This window comes from Chelonia mydas, chromosome 2 (assembly GCF_015237465.2).
Source record: "Chelonia mydas isolate rCheMyd1 chromosome 2, rCheMyd1.pri.v2, whole genome shotgun sequence".
NCBI classification, from domain to species: domain Eukaryota; kingdom Metazoa; phylum Chordata; order Testudines; family Cheloniidae; genus Chelonia; species Chelonia mydas.
The window spans coordinates 193,756,358-193,769,443 of NC_057850.1; the positions used below are offsets into that span (position 1 = coordinate 193,756,358).

Sequence of the window (13,086 nt, forward strand, 5' to 3'; positions counted from 1 at the left end):
TACTTTAGTGTATTCAGTTACCTCTGAAGATTCACTTAAACCTGTTCCTTTTTACTCACTGTGGCAGGGTGCAGGGGTATTATTTGGTTCCTAGTGAACAAAGAGTTAATCTGAATTCAGCTTCCCCCTCACATTGCACAGGTGCTCAGGTTAAAGACTGTAAATTGCCAGCCTGAGAACCAGAGTGGTAATTGTCTGTAGAAGGCAGGGCTTTTTACTCAGGACTAGAAGTTAGTTAAATGCCCAGGGGAGTGTTTTCCTGTTGCTGTGTTGTGTATGTTAATTTACCTATACCCCCTGAGAAGAAAACTTTGCTGACTCCTCTTTGTTTTATTTCTGCTGTGTCATTTCATCTTATTTTCGCAGTTGAGGTTTGCATGGTGTTTTTAGGGTCTAATTTTATACTGTGGGTGATGAGTTTGCCGCTTTATAACTTTTTTTCCCCCATGCTGATCCTGCCAATTGCTGGATGTGGTGTAGAAAATGGAAGATTGCTCCCCCTTGGAATTTTTTCAGACTACTCCCTCCAACTCCTGGAGAATGGACACCAACAGGCTGTCAGTGCAGCGGGCTTTTACTAAAAGAGTCTTCTCTGAGTCAGCTGCTGAGTGAATAGGCATCTGATAGAGACAAAAGGGGGTGGGGTAGAGGGGAAAAGGGACATTAATTTCTAAAATGGGGAGGGGGGAGACTCTAAAACAAAAGACATGCAAAATCACACGATGTGTGTGCTACTCAGCACAGCTCCAAGGCCTAGCTCTTTGTTTTTAAATATATTTTAATATGATAGTGTGCAATGTTATTCATTATCTTAATGGCTTGTGTTGAAGGACATGCAACTAGAGAGACAGTGGGGAGATATAAAGCTAAGGTTTTAAAAGCAATAAGATTGGAGTATTTATTTCAAGCATTCATGTTTTGTTTATTTTTTAAAAAAGGTGAGGTGTGGTTTGTGTTTGTGTGTGTTTTGTTTTAATTCCTTAACTATAGTCCAGGGTGTCAAATGCCTCCCTAACCAGGCTCAGAGGGACTTCAGTGGAGCTGCAGCAGAGATCTGCCTAAGTTGGGCCAAGGTCAGTTTTTGTGATTTTCATGTGAAATATCATCCATAAATATAGGGTTTTGCTTTTAGAGAGGAAAAGAGCTGTGCAGCTGAAAGGGCCTCTGAAGGATGAAAGACCCTCTGGTCCAGGTGTAATTAAGACATGTAAAATATAAGATGCTAATAATGCAACTTATTCACAGGGAGTGAGTCTGAAAGCAGAGAATATCTTCTGCGTATTTTACACTTGTCACCCTACCTGAAGATCAAAGTAGTCTGGGTAGTTAAATTAACCATGTCTAAAATAACATGCCAGTTTGTGTCCTGGGGTAATGAAGACAGACCAGTCCTGACAATCATCCATATATGTATTCCATCTGTGCTTTGGTCTTTACACCATTGTATTTAAAAATAACATTATATAGACTGGAGATGAACTTCTTAGAGGGTACATCATGTCATCTATTTCTCATTCATGAAAGCCATTGTACTGAACCAAAAAGCCATTTGAAGATCTCTCTGTAGCTTGAAAGCGTGTCTTTCTCACCAACTGCAGTTGATCCAATAAAGATATTACCTTACCCTCCTTGTTTCTCTACTGTTGTAGAGTTTGGCTATCATGATTATATATTTCTATTCTGGGAGCTGATCAAAATCACATTAGTGAGAAGCTCAGTCAAGTGAGAAGTTTAAGTTGAAAATAATAGTTTGCTTGTTTGTTTTTATTATGACTTACCTTGATAGGGTTCCTAAATGGGTGCTTTGTTATACTTATCACATATGCATATTTCCACTTTAACTGTTGGGAACTGAAAGTCTTGTTATGTCCCTTGATGATAAATATTCCATCCACTTGCAATATGTCTGATTTGAACAAGGCACTAATTTCCTCTATAGAGGAAACAGGTGAACAAATAAAATAATAAAAAGAAAAGGAGTACGTGTGGCACCTTAGAGACTAACAAATTTATTTGAGCATAAGCTTTCATGAGTTACAGCTCACTTCATCAGGTGCATTCAGTGGAAAATACAGTGGGGAGATTTATATACACAGAGAACATGAAACAATGGGTGTTACCATACACACTGTAACGAGAGTGATCAGGTAAGGTGAGCTATTACCAGCAGGAGAGCGGGGGGGGGGGGGGGCGGCATTTTGTAGTGATAATCAAGGTGGGCCATTTCCAACAGTTGACAAGAATGTCTGAGGAACAGTTGGGGGGGGGGATGTCATGGGGAAATAGTTTTACTTTGTGTAATGACCCATCCACTCCCAGTCTTTATTCAAGCCTAAGTTAATTGTATCCAGTTTGCAAATTAATTCCAATTCAGCAGGCTCTCGTTGGAGTCTCTTTTTGACTCCCTCCTCAGGCCCTACGCTACCAGCACTCCCAGCTATCTTTGAGACACCACTGACTTCCTGAGGAAACTATAATCCATCGATGATCTTCCTGAAAACACCATCCTAGCCACTATGGATGTAGAAGCCCTCTACACCAACATTCCACATAAAGATGGACTACAAGCCGTCAGGAACAGTATCCCCGATAATGTCACGGCAAACCTGATGGCTGAACTTTGTGACGTTGTCCTCACCCATAACAATTTCACATTTGGGGACAATGTATACCTTCAAATCAGCGGCACTGCCATGGGTTCCTGCATGGCCCCACAGTATGCCAACATTTTTATGGCTGACTTAGAACAACGCTTCCTCTCCTGGTAATAGCTCACCTTACCCGATCGCTCTCGTTACAGTGTGCATGGTAACACCCATTGTTTCATGTTCTCTGTGTATATAAATCTCCCCACTGTATTTTCCACTGAATGCATCCAATGAAGTGAGCTGTAGCTCACGAAAGCTTATGCTCAAATAAATTTGTTAGTCTCTAAGGTGCCACAAGTACTCCTTTTCTTTTTCCATTAGTAAAGTAATTTTGCATTAGTAGTGAACACATTCCCTTATTCATCCTTCATGGGGAAGAAGAGTACATCAATATGTTTACCAAATATCAGTCACATTTGACTTTGACCTGAATAGACATTTGCTCTTTTAAATGATTATGCTTATTTTATGCTAGCATATTAATCAAGATTCATGTAGGGTGACATGAGCTTCCAGCCTGTTCCCATCTCAGATTTTCAGATACAGTACGAGTGCAGCAAGGAGGCTAAGGGCAGTGTGATAGGCTTCCTTATTTCCATCAGGAGATATCAACATACCAAACGCATCACCATCAAAATGCATGCTTCTATTTATCTCCCCTGTACTGGTCTGCTACTCCTTAAGGCATTTCCCATTGAAAGAGACAGACATTTGCCATACCTTCTCCTGGTGTGACTCTTACACCATCCTGACATGAGGTATGGATGGCAGGTAATGGTCTCTAGGGGTATGTCTACACTGCAATTAAAAACCCACATCTGGCCCAGGCTGGCTGACTCTGGCTAAAGGGCCATTTAATTGCTGTGTAGACATTTCGGCTAGGGTTGCAGCTGAGCTCTGGGATCCTCCCACTTCCCTAGTAAGGAAGAGAAACAGGGGTGTTCACTACAGCTCATCTTTGTTGCAGCCGCTGCCACAACCACCACCATGCACGCATACCTACACTGAAGAGGGGAAACTTCTTTTGGCCTGTGAAGGAGGACACCTTAACCAGTCTCAGCCCTTGCCCTGCCCAGCCCAGTGCAGAGGAGAAACAAGAGGAAGAGAGATCTTTCCTATCTTTCCACTCCAGGAAGACAAACAGCTTTCCCTTAAATGAGAAGAATCCAGGGTTTTCATAGCTAATTCTTGCACCCTACTTCAGTGGGTCTATCAGCCTTGGTCTCATCTTCTGAATGAAGGAGGGATCAAGGAAAGCAGGCCTGGCTCTTGCTCTTCTCCTCTGCTGTAACAATGAGACTTTTAATTTATCCTAAGTTAGCCGAAGAAATCAATATTTGAGAAATATAAGTTTAAGGTGGACTAGCTCCTTTAGAAGGTAGAGGAATGTCAGTACAGAAGGGAGAGTTTGGTCTCACTCACTGCACGCTGTATTGAGTTCTAGCTGAGAACATAAGGGTAGTTCTGCCTTTGTTTGTACTCTGTCTTGAAATCCAGTCAGCCAAACATGCATGTTTAAATGAACTGCAATCACTTAAATTGGAATAAATAACTGGAGATCAGCCTGGATGAGCGTAAAAGTCCCTTTTGGTCTGAAAAACAAGACTATGAACACAATGTAAAGCAGAAACAAAAGCTAGCTGTGAGTAGGTTATTATTTACAAGCTACCTCCAGCCTCACTTATTCCTAGGTTCACTCTCTAGCCTCAACTCTAGCTGACTAGCAACCAAGAAGTCTTTTTCATTTGACACACCCAACATTCCATGCCAGTTGCTACACACAGACACCACCCTTCTTAAATCTCCATATGCTGGTGTTTATACATAATACAATGGCTATAATGCCACAGTTACTGTACAAAATTAAAATACAAGATGAACACATCCTTAAGTTGAAATAAAAAGTAAGTAGAAAAATGTCTAAAAATTGTCTGACACGACAGAATATGGGTGTGGTGTTTGTAATATGTAAATGTTGGGGTACTTTACCTTTAAGGGTATTTCTACATAGCATTTTGGCGTGAGCGGGAGCCCGCCTCCCACCCTGGGTCAAAAGACATAGGCTAATGGGGCTTTCACAAGCACTGCAAAAATATCTGTATACACAGAGGTTAGAAATTGTGGCTTGGGCTCTGAAACCTAGGGTGGGCTTCAGAGCCTGAGCTTCAGCCCAAGCCACAGCTCTGAAGTGCTGTTTATACTGTTGTTTTTAACCCACTAGCCTGAGTCTATTGACTGAGCTGAGAGACTTGCTCCTTTTTGCTCCAAAATGCTGTGTAGGCATACCCTACATTCCTAAGAATCTACAGCCTGCAGGGAGGGGTAGGTGCCATTTTGTGAGGAAGCGCTGGTGCTGCATGTTACAGATGAGACACATGGGATTTTCCTCACAGAAACCTTTTTTTGCTGTCCTGTTTGATAGTTCCCTTTAATCCAAAATAAATCTTCCAGGCTGAAAGATAGACAGGTAGAATTGCTCTTTGCATATGGAAACACATAATAGTGCATTATAATAGTATTAACTAAACTCAGCAACCTATGCAAGGAAATGTGGTGATTGATGGGTATGACACTCCCCTCCACCAGGCTCACGACCTGTCTAACTGCTGCTTCACTGGCTGAAATGAAACTTCAACTCTTTTTCCCCTTAAGTCTAAAAACTTTGTTAAGGAAGTCCAAGTGGTTGCTGCATGGCTTGTCTTTTTAAAATAAATATTCTACATGGCCAGTGGCAATGCAAGCCATTGGGAAACCTCACTATCCTGTCCAACTGCCTCAGTTCTCATCTAAAGCGAATACTTAGCAGATGGTATAATTCTTCAGACATGGCCCCTCTGCTGAGACTAACAAAAATTCCAATTAATTAACAGCTGCTGCAGTGAACTTTTTTGCGGGTGGTGGTAAGGTGTTCTGAACACCTGGTAACTGGCTTGAAATGAAAAAAAAAACCTCATTGCATTTAGGCCAACCAAGAAGCCACAGACAGTGGCAACTTTCAGTTGCTACAGTGTGGGTTGGATACGAACTGGCAACCCAGTAGACAATGAAATCTCTCACCATTACCAACCCCCATTGGAGTCATCCAATCTCTCCAGAAAATCTCACTTTTATTTTATTTATTTATTTATTTAAAATAACCGTGTTGAGGTTTGAGGCTGAACGGTGGTTTTTAGCTGCCTTTCCCCCCCCAGATCTGGTTGAATAGTTAATAATAATAATTAAAAATAATTAATTAAAAAAGCGGGGGGGGGGGAAATAAAAGCACCAAGTCTGGTTTGCTTTGATTTGTGGGTTCATGATACTCATAGATATTTGTGTAAAATTTTGATTCCCAAGTTTTAGTACAAATTATTATTCACCTGAAAATTAACTAAATATTTATTTTTCATTTATGATTCCCTTGTTTAAAACCTTTCAGGGAGCAGAAGTTGTGTCATGCTACCAGTTGCATTCAGTAAATACCAAATACTAGGTATCTGAAACAAACAGGAGAGCAATTATTAATTGAAAGCATGCAGCAATCATTTTGATTAAGGGATGCACTAACAGGATTTAATATTAGCTTGTGAATGATTCATTACATAAAATAGGGCTAATTAATATTAATCATGAACTTCATGCATTTTTGTGGTCCAGTGAAGAAGGTATCTTCTTTGTATTGGGTAGTAATAAAATATCTGCTTTAGATAAATGAACACACAAAATCACAAGCCTGAAATTTCATCTGTGTGCAAAGTCTATCAACCTTAAGTGTTTTTTTTTTAAATATTGCTGAACTTTCCCATTCAGATTGCTCTCTAATTACCAGCATCCATTCTCTTATATGTAAAATTGACAGTAGTACTAATCCTGAGGTCAAAACTATGAGTTACTTTCTGTTTGTACAGCTATTTCTATTATTATTAAAGAATTCTCCCTGCAAAAACCTGTGCAGGATCAGCCCTCCCCTCACACCGCCTCAGTACATTTTACAAATTGAAATAGCAGAGTAAAAGCGAGCTCATGACCTTGTAAGTATTGGTGGCTGCAGAAAGACTTTTAGCTGCTTAAATTATAGGTGGCAGAAACCTTACACTGAATCATTTAATCCCTAAATGGCTTTCTAAAATCTGGTTGCCTTACACCAAACTCTTAATCCCAATACCAAAGAGATCTTGATGTATTTCCTGGATGGTTCAGTAGTTCTAATTGGAACTGACATGAATTAACAGAAAAACACGCCTTTCAAAGGAAGGGAAGGTTTGATTGCAGTAAACACATTTTTAAAGGGTCTCTGCTTCTTTATCCTGGTGGTTTAGATTCTACTTACTGTTAAGGCTTATTCCCCACTCCGGCAATTCTAACAATTAATACTGGCCTCTCCAGGCTTGTATTAAACTCCCAAGGTTACAGTTTTTCTCTGACCTTGGATTGGTAGATGCTGCCACCACCCAAGTGCAGACCTCCTTTGAAAGCCCAGGAGGGCGCACTTGGGAATTCCTTCCTGTGGGGTACCCTCAAGCCCTTTCACTCCCCCCTCTAGGGAAGAGCTGAGAAAGAAAGCAGCTGTTGTCATCAGCTAATTAAACAACGTGCACAAACCGCTTAGGACACACAAATCCAATTCTGTTCTTAAAAAAGGTAAAGTTTATTACAAAACAAAAGGAAGGAAATACATCTGGGAACTTAGGCTATTGCTAGATTTAAAAAGAGCAACTACAAGGATTAGGCATAAAGAATCGTTTTCTTGAAGTCAATCTTAAAGGTTACAAGCAAAACAAAAGCACCCAGGGTTAGCACAGAGGAATCCATAAGCCATAAAGAAATCAAAAGAGATAAATCTAATCGCGCCTTCCTAGACATTTCCTGATCTTCTTACATATCTGGGGTTTCAAATGAGTAGTTTCTAGGTATGATACTGATGATTTTTTCATACCTGGCCCAAAGCTTCCTGTAGCACAGCTCTGCCCTGTCCCCTCTCTCCGGGAGAACCACAACAGATAGACAAAAGGGGAGTCGTTTCAATTTTAAAAAGTTCTAGGCTTCCCATTGGCTGTTTTGGCCAGGTGTCCACTTACTTCCTTTTACCTATGCATAGCAGTGACATTTTTTAACCCTTTACAGATAGAACAATTAGAGAACAGCTACTAAGAGGGATTTTATAGCTACTGGGTGTCCGTAAAAAGGAGCTTACCCCCCCCCCCATCATTTATCACACTTACTATTTGCTATCTTGCTGAACCTCTTTCCTACTGTATCTAATGGTGCACTTCATAACAACAGACCTGAAAGGAATCTCTAAGAGCCTTGTTGAGCCCATAAGATATACAGCTTTGTGGTGTATGAGATTCAGAAGATCACGTTAATTAGTTATACGCTGGGCCAACCTTACCAGAACGGTCAGCTCAGTAAGTAGGGGTGGGGGAAACCTTCCTGTACTTCTGAGATAGGAGCATCAGGATGGCTTGGAAGGGAAGGGTGGGGTAGAGGGGGGCTAGGGAGATGTCGTTTAAATGAGTTCAAGGCACTCTACCACTTACTGTATTCCTAGTTTCCTTATCTCCCAGGGGCCTCACAGCCTTACAACCAGAGACTGGATTTGTTAACAGTCCAGGCTTGCTGCAAAGCCCCCTTCCAAACCTGTATTCAGGAAGGAAGAAGCTCAAAGATGAAGGGGCTTGAGGTCAAGGTGCTGACCTCCAAAACCACTTAAGCATGTGGCTAACAGTCACTGTTGCCAATTCTTATGATGATCTGTGTTGATCTGAAGCCTTGGCTGCTGGAAAGGCTCAGTTTTAAATTGAAATAGAGTTAGTTTCTAGCCACCTTAGTTGTGAAGAAAAGATAGAAAATGTGACCTGTTAACCTAAAGGCTCAGAAACCACAGAGGAAAGAAAGGACCCCAAATGTATTACTTTCTAAAAAATCTCATGCTTTTGGGGAGCTAGTGAAGGGATGCAAGAAGAAGGCTAATGTGGTCAAAACAATGGATGATGGCATTTTGAATGGATATGAGCTGGGCAAGATTGCATTTGTCCAGGCCAGAGAACAGGATGCTGCAGTAATCAAGATGCAAGATGATGAGAGCTCTAGCTGTGTGGCTAATCCATCTTAGAGATATTACACAAAAAGAATGGGCAAGATTTAGACATTTCCTGTAGGTCCTCATATCCAGGCTATGAGGACCTACAGGGAGGTCCTTGTCGAAGATGACTCTCAGCTATAGACTTGAGAAACAGGCAGGATGATGGTGGTGACCACAGTGATCAAGAAAAGAGGCTGGCTTAGCTGATTAGGCATGGTCCACATTTGAAAATTGTGCCAGTGTAGCTGTTTTGGTTAGGAGTCTGAAGTATGTTTGTCTTGTCTGATATAGTTATACAAGTACAAACTCCAGTGTGGATGCAATAATATTGATTTAAGGTTGCATTATACTGGTATAACTTATTTCCCTTTCCACTCTGGGTAAGCTTCTATTTGGATATTGCTGGGAGGAGACGGGAGAAACAGAGTACTTTAGAATATCATTTGATGGGTGCACATGGAGTTGATTCCTAAATGTCCTTAAGCTGCTTTAAAGGCATTAAACAAAGATAATGAGTCTGCTTAGGACTGTTTCCTGTAGGTAGATGAAAGCAGCGTGCTATTTAGAGGTGCCATGGGAGAGCTCCAGAGGCCAGGGGTGCTGGTCCAATTTTTATAGTGGAGTGTTGTTGTAAACCATGTATTCGGTGTTTGTTATTACTACTTCAAACCAGGGGGTGTGGCAGCACACCCAGCACCCTTAGTTCCTGCACCACTGGGTACAGGTTCAGAGACATGAGGCTTGTTATGGATCTTTGACCTCTGGTCCCCAATGGATGCTGCAAAGTAGTGTCCTGGGAATCTCCTCAAAGGAGGGGAAGAGAAATGAGTTTCCTTAGACGGTGCTCATTCTCTCTTCTTTATGCCTCAACCTAGTCCATCTGTGAATCTGATTCTGTGTAGAATCTGTGGGGAGGGGCTTCCACAGAGTCTGGCACAGGAGTTGGCTGGGGAAGTGATGTTGCGTAGTTGGCAGTCTGCCTTTGGCAGCCTCTTAGCTGAGATTCACTGCGGCTTTTTTCCTTTTGCCCATGGATGTGAAGAAAAGGCTCTAGCTCCTGGTCATTAGTTGATTTGGTCTTGTGTTAGTTTTAGTTGACTATATAGAAATTCTCAACTAAGCAGTAATATTTCTCACTGAGTTTTTCTGATGTATTCTCTAAACTAAACAAAGAAAATCTAAGACCACGTAGTAGTTTTGTTTCAAACTTGTTGAGACCTATGACAATTCCCTATAATTGCCCTCCCCCTTAATTTGTTGTCCTCATTAAAAGCAAAACAGACTAAAATTTACTTGGAGGGAAAGGATGACTATTTTATTAACTGTCCTGGTGAAGCAAGAGGAGTCATTTAGCTGACATAGATATAGTGGGTTTTAGCACCATCTCTACAATGGCTTTGTTCCAGGGTCTGCAAAGATAATATGCAGCCCAAAGGTGGCTTTACTATAAACTAGTTGGGCGTGCCTGGCTGTGTACTTGGTAACAGTGAAGCATTCAAGAAGGGTGGAACAATTCTGTTGGGATCCAGGAAGTGGGTGGGCGGAAGCCCACTGCGAAAGGACCTCCCCACAGCCTAACGGGAGGATCCACAGGTCCGGGATTCTAAATGATTGTGGGGGACAACTAGAGATACAACAGGAACAGGAGTGAGGTCACAGGGCTAAACGAAGGGAACCTGGCGCGGACACTGAGCGGAGAACCCCGGACAGCACCCACTGCTCGTCCAAGGTGTCAAGGGAGCCAGCGGATGCCGCCCAGAGGAACTCTGCCCGGATGCGTGAACGGCCTAAGTGGGAGGCAGGGAGTAGCATTCCCATAAGAACAGTGGGAGAGAAAACGCACTCAATGGGATTAGTACAACATCCTCTCCCAAGTAAACTGCCTGAGTTAGTTTGCTGAACCCAGACATTTTGATTATGGTAAAGGCATGGTGTATTTTAAATAAGCCAATAAAGGTGAGCAGACAGGAGAGGCACTTACATTCAGCTGAGGAAAGGAGGTGTTTAAAAAACCCAACCAACCTAGGGCCATGGGGTTCAATCACTCTGAATAAATCACTGGCAGTTTCTTACCCACAGATTCCAAACTGTCTGAGCTCATGAGGCTGGCCATATGGCTTCTTAGAACTCAAAAATGAGATTTTAAAAAAATGTTTTTAATCTGTATTTTTGACTTTAACTCCTGACCAGTGTGTGTGGTGACTTCAGATTTAAAAGTCAGCCTTTAATGCACACACATGCTTGCCTCTTCTTTGATGCTCATATGGAGACTCCACTTATCCCTTCCTAAAATAGGAGAGAGGTGGTTCTTTTCCTATTACTGTCTTGACTCCCTCACCTCCTAGTTTCCTATCTTCGTCCCCCATTTTCGTCTTCTCAATCTTCTTCCCTGAGCTGTCCCTACCCTGTCCCACATTCTCCTGCCCACCTGCACCTTCAGAAGTAGAGCACTGTGTATTTCGCAAATGCAAAATAACATGAAATAAAACTAAAAAGAACATTTAAAAAAAAAGACAAACTCACTCTGCAGCGGCATCTGCTGACTGGGCCTGGCTCCCCTCTTCAGACATTGCAAACCCATGCACAGGGTCACAGTGCTGATCAGGTTTGGCCTGGCTGCCCCTCCTGCATGACAAAGGATAAAACACTGAAATCATAATTTTATTGAGGGCAAATCATGTATACCCAAGAGAGGAGTCCATCGTGGATGGCACTTGTGTGGCTTCCACCTAACTGTACAGGTAGGAATATCTTTGAATCACAGCCCTAGAACACAGAGAAAGCCTTAATCGCATTCTAAGAGAAGCCAGGGAGATCAAGATCAGGATGACAATTTTAGCTTTGTGGGTGGAAAGAGACAGTTGAAAACGCGTTGGAGGAAGAAGTAGTAAGAATAAGACAGGGTCTAGAAGTGCAAATTGAAGATGATTCCTAGCTTAACAGGAAGGTTGCTGGTGTGCTCAGTGGTGATGGAGACTGCGGGGAGAGGGGAAGGTAATAATCTATTACATTTGTATTCACCTCTGTCAGTTCTGGGAAAGGTGAGCCATCTATTTCTATAGCTTGAATGCTAAATTGCATGCAAGTGCTGAAAAAGTTCATGCTGTTGTAAACAGCCAGGATGACCTCTACCCTGACATCTGGTGGTGAGTTGTGGCAAAGAACCTCAGGGCTGATCTCATTTGCATAGGCACACCCACCCTGCCTAGGTGGTCACTTTGGCTGCTGTAGGAGCCCCAGTTTCTCTGTTATTGGGGCAGGAAGAATAAACTCTTATTATCCTGATTAGGTGAATCAAGGACAGTAGAACTGTACTGGGCCTTTTGTTATGATGGAGGGACTCGCCATCAACTAAGCAACACTCGCTAGGCAAGGGTCATGGGTTCCAAAACCCAGTGAATTGAGAGAGGTTGGGGATAGGTATTAGTACCTGGTGGTATGTGCCCTCTGGTAAGGGCCTGAAATACCAATTGCACCTTCTCCACTGTGGAATATCAGAGCTAATTTTGATTCTATTAGGACTTTAGTTACAGACTGCTGAGCTGAATTCACTTTGGGCCAATGGTAGGCTCCCCTACCACAAGCTGAAATCCCTGAAGAGCTAAAATTACTAAGAGCTGAAGTCAGTGAGCGCTGTATTAAGTGGTGGGGGGGCCTGTAGCTATATTGCGGGATGGCTGGAGTGGCTCACAGGCCAGCTGGCGAAGCAGTTTGTGGGACAGCTGGAGTGGCTCATGGGATGGCTGGCAGAGCAGAGCCCCACGGAGAGGAGGGGCGGTTGGCTTGAGACCACAGAAGGTGCCCCTTAACCCCCTCCATTTCCACCCAGGCTGGGAGGTCAAACTCTGTAGATAAACTTTCAAACTCTGGGGCTGCACTAACCAGGGACAGAGACTTTTGGGTTGTTGGACTTTTGGGACTTTAGGTGACTTTTGGGTGGCTGGACTCAAGAACCAAAGGGAAAGGACATGGCCCAATTTGCTTGGGGTAGGTTTTTGCTCATGGTTTGTGTTATGAATCCTGTTGGTGGTGTTTCCCCAACATAATGCCACATTGTTTCTCTGTAATTAAAAGACTTTTGCTACACTCAGACTCTGTGCTTGCGAGAGGGGAAGTATTGCCTCTTAGAGGTGCCCGGGAGGGTGGTGGTGGTGGTGGTGGTATATATTTGTTCCAGATCACTGGGTGGGGGCTCGAGCCGGTTTTGCATTGTGTTACTGGAACGGAACCCCTAGATACTGAACCCGGCCCTTGTTGCTGCCAACTCTGACGGACAGAAGGGTTACACTGTTGTATTTAGATGTCTGTGGCTTTCCTTGGCAGAGGAAGGGTAAACATCTCCCTTGTTTTTTAGTAGTCTGCACAAACTGCAGA

General features: G+C 42.7%; 1 long non-coding RNA gene across 1 annotated transcript; it reads left to right on the top strand.

Moving 5' to 3' along the window:
• Positions 1 to 251: 251 nt before the first annotated feature.
• Positions 252 to 3,940, top strand: LOC122464687. Its single transcript, XR_006288959.1, has 3 exons — positions 252 to 371; positions 991 to 1,073; positions 3,616 to 3,940. It is a non-coding gene; the product is annotated as an uncharacterized LOC122464687 (long non-coding RNA).
• Positions 3,941 to 13,086: the final 9,146 nt, after the last annotated feature.